This window comes from Trachymyrmex cornetzi, unplaced genomic scaffold (assembly GCF_001594075.2).
Source record: "Trachymyrmex cornetzi isolate Tcor2-1 unplaced genomic scaffold, Tcor1.1 scaffold46, whole genome shotgun sequence".
Lineage (NCBI taxonomy): Eukaryota > Metazoa > Arthropoda > Insecta > Hymenoptera > Formicidae > Trachymyrmex > Trachymyrmex cornetzi.
In genome coordinates, this window is record NW_017299400.1 from 180259 (window position 1) to 192456 (window position 12198).

Below are 12198 nucleotides of genomic sequence, written 5' to 3' on the forward strand. Positions count from 1 at the left end.
ATTTCGTCACGGAATAGCACAAGGCACGCACCCTTCGCGTGCTCCGATTGGCTCCCGCGGTACGCGCGCCACGCGTCATCGGCATGACTGAATAGCGCGTCGCCGGGTAAGATTTCCGCTACGAATTTCGCAATTTTAGTAAAAGATTGTAGATAGACGGTGTAAGAACGAAATTAATTTAGCGCAAAATAAAAGGGATTAAATAACAAAAATATTCGGGAAAATAAAACAGAATTATGTTTTGAAGAGGGGCCGGACGTAACAGTCACTAATAATTCCTAGGCAAACGAGAAGATGTTTCAATAATCAGTCTTAAAGAATGATTCAAATTAATACAGTTGCTATACCAAACTGGTCCAGCTTTCAAAAATGAAGTTTTTAGTAGTTTAGTCAGTTGAGGTAAAGTCGACGAGTCGCACCAATTTTGAATAATACCTGAAAATAAATTTCATAAAAACGGCCTTATACATAATAATAATTAGATAATAATATTACTTATAATACTTCAGAATGGATATGCAATAGCTTCTGACAGACTTGGGAAATTGTTCGTTACAGTTAAACAGAGATATAAACCATACGTGAATTTGACAAAGTCCCAAATTTTGTTCCAAACATTCTTCCGTAAATTCCATTTGAGAAAAATCTTTTTGACGTTTTCTGGATTCATTAATAAGAGGCTTTATTTTACCACAAGGAAACCTCGGCAACAAATTTTTCATATATGCATCATGAAACGTACCTTTAAACCAACGCTTTATACGTTTAACGCTATAATCCTGATCCAACGTATCAATGTATTCCACAATAAATTGCATAATTACAATATTTTTCAATAATGCAGCTGTTTGCTCAAAATTTTAATCTCTGTGTAACTCTCAACTTTCTCATCTGGACATACTTCGAGCCAAATATCAGACATTAGTGGCATCAATAAATTCTATAGGTAAGGTTTCGTTCTCACAATTATCTTTCGAGATCATATCTTCATCAAGATTCACAAACGGAGGCATAATCGATCGTATACCTGTATAAAGTTTCCTGTAGTTAACAAAAAATAGAGATAAATAAATTGGCTAAACATTCCAGAACTTTAATTCTGCATTTTACATTAGAGTATTATACTTTTAGAATATAACATTGTTATTAATTGTGACACACAAGGCTAGCTTCATCATTTTATGTAACCTAGAACATGCATACCCAAAAAATTAGGTAATATTTTATGACTGTCTTTCGCCAACGCACTGTTACAAATTTGTACAAGCACATTTAAGAAAAGTAGAGAAATTCATACATGGATCGATATGTATCATTGCACAGATCAGAGTCTGCCTCACAGTTGAAAAATTCTGGAAATACATTATAAGTTACATAATAATGTACATACAAGGTCGAATTATAACGCACTAAACAATTAGATTTATGCAAGACATCAACACACATTCGGTAATTGTTGAATTTTACCACAATATTAGCCCCCTCAACTCCTCGAGGTTGATAAAAAATAAAATAGATTCATTCGACGTATTTTTGCATTACGTAAAAAATGTGTCGCATTGCCCCTCGAACCGAGTCATTAATTGTTATTAATTAAAGTTGACAGATATCCAGATTAGGAAATTTGTTGCATCGATGGCATAGATTAAACAAATTTTCTGCTTTACAGACAAATATTTAACCAAGACAAATACTCTGCTGTAAATATAACAAAAACTCTGCTGTAAAAATAAAAACAAAGAATGTGATTTTAAAGCAGAGAATTTGTGTAATTGAAGTAGAAAATACTTATTCTAGTTTCAATTACATGTTCTCATGTTCTTTTATGCCATCGATGTGGCGGATTTCCTAACCTGAATAGTGATCAACTTTAACGATTAATATATCTCGGTCCACGGTAAAGCGATACATTTTTTTGCCAGATTCGTTTATTTCGTGCAAAAACGTGTCGAGCAAGTCTAATTTATATATGTAGAAGCAGAAAATCACTTACGTGATCTATATGCCATTGGTGTGACGGATTTCCTAACCTAATCATCAGCCACAGAAAACAGACACATGTGTGATGTGACCATGCACATTGCCAGGGTCACATTTGCCTCTTGCGCCAAAAATTCCAAAAAGACGTTATCCCCACCACTTCGTAGCGGCGACGACGACGACGTCGACGACGACAATGACGTTTCTTAATATATAAAAGTTTCAGATTCGTATTTTACGTCGCAATATCTCCGCTCGTAGAGCACGTAGATAAAACCGATGAAAACATTAATAAAGTGAGAGAAATGTTGATCAATAACCGCAAATTAACTATCAGAGGTGGCAGAGGACTTAAACATTGCTTATGGATCCGTTCAGGACATTGTAGTTAATGATTTGGGTTTGCGTCGTGTTGCTGCAAAATTGGTCCCGAAGGAACTGAATTTCATGCAAAAAAGGGACCGCGTTGACATCGCCAAAGACATGATTTCCAAGGCTGAATCCGACCCAACATTCATCAAACGCATCATTACTGGAGACGAGACGTGAGTTTATGAGTACGACTCGCAATCCAGACATCAGACGAGTGAATGGAGAACTCCAAATGAGCCAAGACCAAAAAAACCACGTCGTTTTCAGTCGAAAAAGAAAGCGATGCTCACGGTTTTCATGGATTACAACGATATTGTACATCACGAATTTTTGCCAGAAGGTCAGACAGTTAATAAGGAGTATTATTTGGGCGTTATGAGACGTTTGCGTGAAGCAATTCGCTAAAAAAGAAAGGATTTGTGGGCAAATAACTCGTGGATTTTGCACCATGATAACGCACCGTCGCACAGTGCCATCATTATCTGTGAATTTTTGACCAAGAACGAAACGAATACCATCCAACAGCCATCGAATTCACCCGATATGGCTCCCTGCGATTTTTTTCTGTTCGATCGAGTCAAAAAACCACTACGGGGAACGCATTGTAACAGCCGAAAGGAGGTAATGGAAAAATCGAAGACGGCTGTGATGGCTATACCGACAATAGAGTTCCAGAAATGTTTCGAGAGCTGGATCAAGCGCTGGCATAAATGCGTTGCAGTCGATGGGGAGTATTTTAAAGGAGACAATATCATTTTGATGAATAAACTTGTATTTTGAATTTTCTGAATGAATTCCGGGAACTTTTTGATCAAGGTTGTACATGTACATATACACCCACACATACAAAAATTATTAACTTTTCACGTTTTCGCCGTAAGGAAAAAAATACATAATCGATGGTCACGTTATCTTCTTCTTAGCGACTAATTAAGAAAAGGATTTCAGCGTTCACCATATCTGGATCCACGTTATTGCAAAAACTTTCTATTATCTTTGAAGGTCTATTATTGATGCGTCTTTTAGGCCCGTTTCTACCAACGCAGTTTAAAGAGTTAATCCCTAGTGACATTTGATAAACCAAAGTTTAGCAAAATATTGGTTTCTACCAACTTTTTTCTTTAGTTTAAACGTATATAAACTGAGTTTAAATTGAACGGCCAATTTTGGCCGTTTAGAGGCAGTTGAACTGCGATTACGAAATATTACTAGTGTCAAACATGGCATATAACCTCGTACTGTCATCTTCCGATGACCAGGATATTATTATTGAACAATTTAATAGAAGAAAAAGAAGATTTAAACAACGTATTAATTATTTTGAGGAACGATATATGGTAGAGTTTAAAATGCGATTTCGGTTTAGTAAAGCATCAGTGTTAGAAGTTTTAGAAAATATTAGAAATGAATTAGAATTCGGGACTGACAAGTAAATGAAAAAATTATAAAATAAATGTATAAATAAAAAATAATAAATAAAAATAAAAATAAAGATAATAACAATAATAAATAATAAAAAAAATTTATAAATAAATTTTTTTCTGAAATTGTTTTACGAATATTTACAATTACAAATATAAGAATAAAATTTAAAATTAATACAAATAATTCTTTTTTAAGAAATAAAGCAGTATCTCCTATGGAGCAATTGATGAATTTCGAAATTCAGTAGAAGACGTACTATTAAACATTTATTCTATTACTTTCCAATATTTGTCCTTCTTTTTACAGGTTATCATATCAGATTTTTTATTTTCTGTTACATCTTTATAATGAGTTGTTAAATCTATTAAAATCATTTTCTCGGCCTCCGAAAATTCGCAGCACATTTACGTTGTTTATTACTTATTATGTCTTCTACGTTCATTTTTAATTTAATTTGTAACGTTATATTCCTTACACGAGTATTCACATAACACGATGCTGCACGTTGCCGTAAAATACTGTTAGAACCAATATTGCACCAATCAACGACTGAGATTTAGTATTTCTTTAAGTTATGACACATAGGTTATAAGTTTAGCTAAACGTTTGCATTGTAGAAACCAATCAGCGCCAAATTTAAGTTTAGTTTTAACGAAAGTTTGGCTAAACTGGAGATTAAGGCAAAAGTGATAGAAACGGGCCTTAACTACATTCTACAGATTTATTCCACTAACAAAAATACAAACAGATCACCAGACGCAGTAAAGTAAAATTCTATATTACATTCTGTGGCACAAAAACGTGGTCACTAGCTCTTTGAAAAAAACCGAATGTATCATAAAAATAATAAAGTATTTTAAAAGTACATCACATTTAGTAAAATGCATTTACTTATTAAGATGTTCAATCACCATTATTAAGAAAATAACAATTATATAGGAAGGAAAATATTTTAATGATAATTTGCTGGAAGGTATGGTTGCAGGCTATTTCTTATATTGCGATACTCCTGAGATGCACGTCCGCGCGCGCGATCCGGCCGTTGAGCGGTTGTGAAGGAAAAGTAGGCAGTACTTGAGAAATCGGCCCGAAATGTGCAACTAATTCCGAGCATACTGAATTATACGTATAATTTGTATAATTTTATAAATTATATTTGAAGTAATATGTTTATTGACAATGTTATTTATTAAAAAAAAGAATAATGAAAAAAGGAAAAAGCAGGATCGAGCGTAGGATCTTCAGCATACTGATCTCGCATCTAACACCCGAGACCACGCTGAGTTCTTACGGATCACCTTTACGAACGCGATACATAAATCGCACGGAAAACCTTAAACTGTATCTCGTTAACTATCACGTTTTGAAATCATTCTACTATTGTACGTTAATGAGAAAGGGATATGATTAACATAATTTAATAAAAGTTATGTGTTATCTGGAATGTTTCTTTTCCCCTTATGATACACGCCAAGCAGCCGAGATCGCCGAGAAAGTATTTTTGGTCGGTAGAAATAAGCGACCATAGAGACAAGGATAGACTCTGAAGGACAATCTCGATGTTTCGCTCGACGAGCCCAGCTCGGCGTGTCCTCGCGGAACCTCACCGATTACAATCGGAGCTTTTATCTTTTTTTTTCTGTGTCTCGCTCTATCGAGATGACGGAAAATAAAAGGATTTTGAATCACAAAGATGGTTGCCAGTTCTCCGTTTTTTCTGCCAGTCTTCGGTTTCTTGGACTAATATTAGTAGTAAGTGGGCAGCTATGGGCCGTAAAACAAACCCCCTCCACTCGATCTCCGGCGCCAGGTGGGCGTGGCCTAGACGGGTCTGTCTGGGAAAATGGTGCGCTCTGATTGGCCGGTGACGTGAGGATGGGATAACGAGGTAATTAAATGTCGCGTTTTGATTGGCTCGGTCCATAGCGCCTCACACGCTGATTGGCTCGGTCCATAGCTGCCCGCGCGACGATTGGAGAGGGTGGCGGTGTCGGCAGAGAAGAATACCACGGTAAAATGATGGATGGCAAAAACCGAGGAAAAATGGAACCGAGAATTTTGTTCGTTACGGGGGGGAGAGGGGGAAGGTACGGTCAGCGAACATGAATAGCACACAGCTTTTGTCCTACAGGCCATTTTTTTTTACTACAGCGGTTCGATGTCTCCAATGTGTTGGCGTCTTAGTGAAAGGGTTTTTTTCTTATTATTTACGAAGACTTTTACGAGAATTTTCGGGAGATTCTTGCTTTCAATAGGGAGAAAGGGGAGGTAAAACAGGAATGAACAAGTTTGTCTCGGTATGCGTCGTCTTCTTCTTCTTATCTGCTGTGTTGATTTACTTACTTTAGAGAATAAGTTCTTTCTGTATTCTACGACGGAGATGCCTTTTAACAGGACAAAAATCTATCTTATTTAAACCTTGTTGAAATGTTGGGAGCACGAGGATACGGGATTGAAATAGTCAAGAATTTAAGATACAAAGAATTTGTTTATTGATAATGTGATACTACATTAATGAATGCCTTATTACATAAAAAATATGATAAATAAAATCGTAATCTATGGTTGGTTAAAACTATGTTAACAATTTCATTGAATTTTAGTTCAGTTAATTCTAAAAATAATATATTAAAGTATGCTTCTAGAAATGACAAATTGTTTATTTGTGTTTTAACAGAGCGTTCAATGGCTTCTTTGTTACCTCGGAAAACGAGTCTGATTATTTCAGCGTCGATAAAGGAATTAGTTAGAAGTTCTATCTCCTTGATCAAATATCGTTCGCACTCGTTAACGTTGTCGATAATAGACGTTAGCTGGTTTACATGCGCATCGACACATTTGATTACTCTCTCCATTCCTTGAAATGTAGCTTGCTGCATTACAATCGCGACGGAGTAAGATTTTCTTTTCTTTGTCGGTGGTTGTGCTGACTCTATCTGTGTATTTGCGGATGAAACTTCCTTTGGAACATTTTCATTTTCCTTGTGCGTCACCAGAATAGCTTTCACACCGTAGGCGGAGGTGAAGCTAACGAATATGTTTGCGAATGAGATAGAATTTACTTTGGTTTGGCTGCTTTCGCTTAGGTACGTGCTCATGAGTCCCATATTCTCTTGAAATTGTTTCCACGTGTTCGAATCGAAGTTGATTCCTTCTGCGTAATTGCCAGTCAATTTGACGATAAGTTCAAAGATTCCCTCCTTTGTTGATTGTAATCCCACGTGTAATTTCTTTTATGAGAAGAGTTGAGTGGGTACGTTGTAGAAAGTAACAAATATTGTTGCATATTTCGTTCGGTAATATTGTTTATCACACGCGGATTAACGGACACTGAGGGATTTCCTATTTCTCGTCTTCCAGCCATGTCTCTTCGCGTGAAAACTTTGGACGAATGTTCACTCGAATGAAGAAAAACTAGGAGGGACGATTCCGAAGTAGACGCTTCGAACAACGAGACTCGAATGAAGCAGCGTAACACTATGAGCAGTCTCTGCGCTTATATATGCTTTTTGAAAATTAATGAAAACCTGCGTGCGCATAAAGTTTGTTTAAATTTCCCCTTCCCTAGAAGAAATACTACGACGTTATGACGTAGTTAAATTTTTTAGGAAAGAATTTTCTCAAAGTTATAAAACGGAAATATTTCATGTTCGAACACGTAAAAATTGAATATATTGTCAAGAATATTCGTTTATAAAGAAGCAATAAATTAAAAAAATTTTTCGAGGTAAAGGAAAATATTCTGACACTAGATTTATAAAAATTTTATAGTTAATAAATTATAGAAATATTTCTCGCTGACACTAAGGGTACGTATGAAAAAATAGAAGTTTAACTGTCCAAAACCAATTTATAATTTAAATAAATTCGTTTTCTAAGAAACATTTTCACTAAAGAAAAATTATTCGGTATCTGTCGTAAAACTTTTTTTCAGAATAAATAAAAATAAGTCTTAGTTATACAATATTGAACAAGACAAAAACATTTAGTGGAGAAAGATATGTTTGCAGGGTGCACGATTTTTCTTTCTTACAACAAAAAGTATAAGAAAGGAAAACTAACAACCAACAAAAATTCAAGCGACTTATGAATTTTCTTTATTGAATATTTTATTTTTTGCTTGTCATAAATAGTACGTGAGAATCCTTTCAATTAAAAAACGTAATGGTTAAATTAGATATGCGATAGGTTAACCTAAGGATAAGAATACCATAGAGTGACAAAAACTTTTCCAAATTAATAATGTGGATCAGAGCAAAGGGTTACTTTTTAGGAAAGAATTTTCTCAAAGTTACAAAACGGAAATATTTCAATGTTCGAACATGTCATAAATATGTTCGAACTCGTAAAAATTGAATATATTGTCAAGAATATTCATTTATAAAGAAGCAATAAATTTAATAAAAATTTTCGAGATAAAGGAAAATATTCTGACACTTGATTTACAAAAATTTTCCAAAGGTAAGTGATGGTGGAGAGATGCTTTCAAAATGATCACACAAAAAAGGGTGTAATTCGTCAAAGGTCTAAAATATGATGGATGTAACTAAAAAAGTTTTTATCGATTCTCACTCTGTGAATTTTTCGAGAAAATCTTTTCATGTAAAAGGAAAGAAACTGGGAAACCAATCGGTAAAATTGTCAAAATTTACTAGTCGATGACGCGCGTAACCAGAAATTTTCACTGCTTCTGCCTTTTCGGAGAGGGAATTTTTTTGAATATTATTGGTGTGTAAATAGTGCGTAGTGAGAAAGTTAAGGGCTATTTCTACGTCAAGACTCTCAAGATTTGTTTTGCGCTAGAAATTTTAAAGTATCGAAGTTTCGTGAACAGTAAAAATGGCGCTTCGCGAATTATTTACGAAATTCGTCACTATCGCTTGCAACTTAAACGGAAAGTTAGTGACAATTAATTATCTGTCAAAGTTGACAGATAATGACGAAACTAATTATTCGGTTTTCGGGGATTTCGCGGGGAGGTGCTCCAGTACATTACTTTGTATTATGTACAAGCTGGGGCATTGTGGCGGTGATGTGAGATTGAGGAGTATCATCTTGGGACATTTGGAAGTGCGTGACTTCTATGACCACGAAGAAGATGATGTCGGAGGCTACATAGCCAACTTCAAGCGACGCGTTGCAGTAAGAGGTAAGCAGTAATATAATTTTTTAAAAATTAAATATAAAATTTCACTAAAAATTTGTTTCATTAAATTCTAATATTTTCATAGAATCAAACTGTGTTGTAGGACGTACGATTCCATCATCGTCGGGGACGTCCGGTAAGTCGTCTCAGTTTGAGACGACGACGACGACCTGCTGCAGAAGCGCTCGATGAAGTCATACCAGCACGTAAGTTGGAAAATAATAAAAATTAATTAGAAATAAAATTAAAAATTAAATTATGTATTTCGTCTATTAAAATATCAAATTTTCTAGAGCATGTATCGAGGCCGTACGGGATATTCCACGTAACGAGCGGAACATACCCGTGATCATATTATCACCCGGTAAGTCGAATTTTTAAAACATATCTTCTTATAAAATCAGTTTTTGTGTGATTAGAAATATAATATTAATGAAAAAATATAATTTTTGTTTTAGATGATGATTCGCAGGAAATCGCAGCTTTTCGTGCGCCCAGTCCAGCTGAAGAAGAATATTACGATATTTCGCCACGAGGTAAGTTTTAAATAGTTGGCAAAAAAATCCCATAGCAAGTTTATACAATATAATACATAATAACGAAATGTTACTTTATAGTGCGTGAAAATGAAGAAGAGTGTGAAGAAAAAGAAGAAGAAGAACAGGATGAGGAGGAAGAAGCTGCAGAGGAGAAGGAGGAGGAGGAGGGGGGAGAGGGAGGAGGGGTTGGGGAGAGGGAGAGGTAGGAGAAGGAGGAGGAGGAGGAAGAGGAGGAGTAGGAGGAGGAGGAGGAGGAGAATAACAGTGATATCTCCGAAAACAGAGATAGCTCTGAGATAGAGAAAGAAGAAGAAGAACAGACTCAAGAAGTTGTTGAGCGGGGAGAAGATATTGCTGAGAGTGAGGAGGAGGAGGAGGAGGAGGAGGAGCAGGAGGAAGATGCTAGAGACTACCCCATTGATGTTGTTGTGTGTTGTGTTGTGTGTGGGTGTGTTGTGTGTGTTGTGTGTGTGTGTTGTGTTTGTTGTGTGTGTGTGTGTGTGTGTGTTGAAGGTAATAATATTCTATACTAAATCTTTTAATTTATTTTCACCGTAATGTATTTTCATGTATGAACTTTTTATTAGATATTTCATACACGCCGGTATCGAGTGGATCGAATCATTAGAAATAATATTCGAAAGCCGGATAATTTCGCGTGACTGAATAAAGCAACTAAAGGTGAGTTGCCTTAGTATGCTAAATATTGTCGCTATATCGGGGGTGTGATAAAAGGTCTGTTCGCGATGTTTTCAATTTTCACACACTCAATATCTTCACTTTTTTTCTCTTCATTATCCTATTACACATTTAAAAATAAATAAAATTTTATATCGTTGTTATAAAATTTTGGAATTCCAAGCATCGCAATCAGTCCTAATATTCTAACATAATTTATTCTATTTATATCGAAATATATATAACAAAATTTCTTAATCTTTCAGTACAAACTGGTGGTGGTGGTGGTGATGGTAGCGGCAGTGCTAATGTTGTTTCGGCAAACGAGAGGGAGGAAAACCCTGTAAACAACGTGGAGCAGCATCACCAGCAGCACCCTCATCAACACCGGCAACATCAACAACAGCAGCATCAGCGACAACACGAGGTTGGCGATAATTTTAATTTCGTAGATTTACGGACGGAAAACTCGCGACGCTTTAGAAATTTCGGCATGCTCGGGAGAGAGGCTAGTTTCGTGATACGTCCAATACCCGAAGGTGAGGCCATTCGCTGGCTAGAAAACGCGTTTCCCGAAATCTACGCGTATATGCAATACGTTCGTGCGAACCGGGCGATTACGTAGGTTTATCGTTCGATTCGTCGAATTTAACGCATGGTCCAGCAGGACTATCATTTCGTCCGGTGCGCAACTTAACTTCCGAGAACATATGGCGACTCGTGAGTTCAGTAGCTCAAAGTGCCGGAGGGCTCGATATCGCGGAAAATTTCGATGTACGCGTTTTTAACGTTGCGGCACCTGCGGGCCGTGGTTGTAGAGCAAATCGACTAACACGCGAAGACGTAGCAAAACGCTCGATTTTGCAATTAAATAATTCTGATAATTTGTGTTTTCCACGTTCCCTCGTAGTAGCACGAGCACATTGTGAACGAGGAAATCTACATATGGGTGAACTCCATGAAAATTGGAATTGCATGAGACGACAGAGTTCCTCGTTACAATCCGAATTAGCGAAAGAACTAACGAGGAACGCTGGCGTTACAATTCCCGAGCAGGGATGCGGTATGCGTGAAATCGAGCGTTTTCAACGTTACCTCGCTGCCGAAAATATAGCAATAATTGTGTTCAATGTTAGTACTTTCGGGTGCGGTGAGAATCCGGTATATGACGGTTGCACGTTACTTGACTCTCTAGGACGCGAACCGAGTATTAAACTATATAATGTATATAATGTACTATGTATATAATGTACTATGAACGTAAGCGTTCAACCCGATATTAAATGTAAAAGCCGCTGCTGGTTCTCGTGGGGGATATTGCGTCGCGTGCAACATGGGCTATCGTAAAGATAGAGGTCACCGTTGCACTAAAAAATGCCCACGTTGCCACGCGATTCCGTCGTGTGAATCCCCCGACGCGCAGCTAATTAGGTGTCAATCGTGCAATCGTGCGTTTTTCGGTACGTGTTTCGAACGTCATCGCGCGGAAAGATCTTACAACGATCAATCCCCCGCAAGCGGTTGCGAATCGGTTAAAATTTGTAACGATTGCGGGTGATTCGTAAAGTTAAATTCAAAATACGAATGCGAAATATCCTATTGTAGAACATGTCGATCGCTTCAGCCTTCGAATCATTCCTGCTTCATGCGACCTCTTCGATGTAGTCGTACTGAGAATCCGGGTGAGGGCACGAGTAGTGCGACGATACAGACGTGACACATGCAAGTGAGAATGAGCCCGAAGTCAAAGACAAGTTTAAAAGAGACCGCGTCGCATTCGTGTTCTACGATTTTGAAACGCGACTTATGAACAGAACGAGACTTATGAAGGTACCGAGAACGTAAAAATTCACGTTCCAACACTCTGCGTCACGCATCAGATTTGCGAAACTTGCGCGGAGATAGACGATATGTCGGTGCGATGTCGTTGGTATTGCGTCACGCATCAGATTTGCGAAACTTGCGCGGAGATAGACGATATGTCGGTGCGATATCGTTGGTGCGGAGTACGCGAGTTTATATTTCGAGATAACCCCGTGAAACAGTTTGTCGAACTCG

The 12198-nt window shown here is 37.0% G+C and overlaps 1 long non-coding RNA gene and 1 pseudogene across 1 annotated transcript; one reads left to right on the plus strand and one right to left on the minus strand.

Annotated features, from left to right (window-relative positions):
• Positions 1-268: 268 nt before the first annotated feature.
• Positions 269-6884, minus strand: LOC108764878 (uncharacterized; annotated as a pseudogene).
• A 2355-nt stretch (positions 6885-9239) lies between these two features.
• LOC108764880 (uncharacterized) lies at positions 9240-9596 on the plus strand. Its single transcript, XR_001940293.1, has 3 exons — positions 9240-9287; positions 9382-9459; positions 9541-9596. It is a non-coding gene; the product is annotated as an uncharacterized LOC108764880 (long non-coding RNA).
• The last annotated feature ends 2602 nt before the right edge of the window (positions 9597-12198 follow it).